Source organism: Oryctolagus cuniculus, chromosome 2 (genome assembly GCF_964237555.1).
Source record: "Oryctolagus cuniculus chromosome 2, mOryCun1.1, whole genome shotgun sequence".
Lineage (NCBI taxonomy): Eukaryota > Metazoa > Chordata > Mammalia > Lagomorpha > Leporidae > Oryctolagus > Oryctolagus cuniculus.
In genome coordinates, this window is record NC_091433.1 from 69,861,000 (window position 1) to 69,863,585 (window position 2,586).

At 40.6% G+C, this 2,586-nt stretch overlaps 1 non-coding gene across 1 annotated transcript; it reads left to right on the plus strand.

The window, feature by feature from the left end:
* The first annotated feature begins 2,118 nt into the window (after positions 1 to 2,118).
* Positions 2,119 to 2,225, plus strand: LOC127490401 (U6 spliceosomal RNA). The gene has a single exon (XR_007918363.1). It is a non-coding gene; the product is annotated as a U6 spliceosomal RNA (small nuclear RNA).
* Positions 2,226 to 2,586: the final 361 nt, after the last annotated feature.

Consider the following 2,586-nt stretch of genomic DNA (forward strand, 5'->3'; position numbering starts at 1 on the left):
CATATGATATTTGTCCCTTTGGGACTGGCTTATTTCACTCAGCATGTCTTCCAGATCCCTCAATTTTGTTGTAAATGACCAGATTTCATTTTTTTACTGCTGTATAGTATTCTATAGAGTACATATCCCATAATTTCTTTATCCAGTCTTCTGTTGATGGGCATTTAGGTTGGTTCCATGTCTTATCTATTGTGAATTGAGCTGCAATAAACATTGAGGTGCAGACAGCTCTTTTATTTGTCAATTGAATTTCCTTTGGGTAAATTCCAAGGAGTGGGATGGCTGAGTCATGTGGTTGGGCTATATTCAGGTTTCTGAGGAATCTCCAAACTGTGTTCCATAGTGGCTTTACCAGTTTGCATTCCCACCAACAGTGGGTACTAGTGATGGCTTCACTTCTGATTTCCTGGTTACTGCTAATGCATACCCTGGGCAGCTTCTGTTCAACCAAGCAAGAGTCTTGCTTTGCTTTAGTATCAGAATCTCTGATACCTGGACTTCTGACTTTTTACTAGGCTCAAGATACCTTTTCTACTATTGAAAGTGAAGTCTTCCTGCACCTTTCTTTTCTTCCAGAATGCATTTTACTGACAGCTTTTTAAAAAAAAAAATTTAATTATATTTCCCACAAACCATTTTTTTAATTTATTTATTTACTTTGAAAGTCAGAGTCACAAAGAGAAAGAAGGAGAAGTAGAGAGAGAGATCTTCCATCTATGGGTTCACTCCCCAGTTAGCCACAACAGCTGGATCTGTGCTGCTCTGAAGCCAGGAGCCAGGAGCGTCTTCCAGGTCTCCCTAGTGGGTTCAGGGACACAAAGACCAGGGCCATCTTCTATTGCTTTCCCAGGCCATGGCAGAGAGATGGATTGGAAGTGGAGTAGCCAGGACTCAACCCGGTGCCCATATTGGATGCCGACACTGCAGGAGGCAGCTTTACCTGCTATGCCACGGTGCCAGCGCCAGGAAAGCTTTTTAATTGCGTCTCCACTACCTCTTATCTTGTTCTCTTGTTCTCTTCCAATGTACATGAAGCCTGTCTCTTTTCTACTGCCACGTATCAACTCTGTGTTCCACCTGCCTGCTGACACATCCGTATCAAATGCCATATTCTGGAGCTTCATCAGGTTTTCTTTTCTTTTCTTTTTTTTTTTTTTTTTTTGCTTTCAAACTTTTATTTAATGAATATAAATTTCCAAAGTACAGCTTATGGATTACAATGGCTTCCCCCACCATAACGTCCCTCCCACCCACAACCCTCCCCTTTTCCACTCCCTCTCCCCTTCCATTCACATCAAGATTCATTTTCGTTTCTCTTTATATACAGAAGATCAGTTTAGCATACATTAAGTAAAGATTTCAACAGTTTGCTCCCACACAGAAACATAAAGTGAAAAATACTGTTTGAGTACTAGTTATAGCATTAAATCTCAATGTACAGCACACTAAGGACAAAGATCCTACATGAGGAGTAAGTGCACAGTGACTCCTGTTGTTGACTTAACCAATTGACACTCTTGTTTATGGCCTCAGTAATCACCCTAGGCTCTTATCATGAGCTGCCAAGGCTATGGAAGCCCCCTGAGTTCACTGACTCTGATCATATTTAGACAAGGCCATGGTCAAAGTGAAAGTTCTCTCCTCCCTTCAGAGAAAGGTACCTCCTTCTTTGATGACCCATTCTTTCCACTGGGATCTCACTCGCAGAGATCTTTCATTTAGGTTTTTTTTTTTTCCCCAGAGTGTCTTGGCTTTCCATGCCTGAAATACTCTCATGGGCTTTTCAGCTGGATCCGCATGCCTTAAGGGCTGATTCTGAGGCCAGAGTGCTGTTTAGGACATCTGCCATTCTATGGGTCTGCTGTGTATCTCACTTCCCATGTTGGATCATTCTCTCCCTTTTTGATTCTATCAGCTAGTATTTGCAGACACTATTCTTGTTTATGTGATCCCTTTGGTTCTTAGTCCTATCATTATGATCAATTGTGAACAGAAATTTATCACTGGGACTAGTGAGATGGCATTGGTACATGCCACCTTGATGGGGTTGAATTGGAATCCCCTGGTATGTTTCTAACTCTACCGTTTGAGGTAAGTCAGCTTGAGCATGTCCTGAATGTGCTCGCTTCGGCAGCACATATACTAAAATTGGAACGATACAGAGAAGATTAGCATGGCCCCTGTGCAAGGATGACACGCAAATTCGTGAAGGTTTTATTTTCTTAGTGCATTTCATTATATTTTGGAATAGGGTCTTATTTTTTCATGCAATAAAATTAATTATTTTCTATGTACAGTTATATGAGCCACAGAACAGACTCCCAGGAACCTCTCATACTAACCCACTGTCAATGTTTTGGAGACATTTTGTAGGATTTTTCAACTGGGTAAATACTAAGAGTAGGACTTGGAGTTTCTGTGCTATGTATGTTTTAAGGTTACATTAAACTGACAAACTGTTTTTCCAAAATGTACCATTTGGCATTTCCATAGCAATGTATGATAGTTCTAGCTATTTCACATCATCCTCAGAGTTTGGTACAGTTTTCTTGTTTTGTGTTTTTTTAAAGCCACTCTAATAGGTAT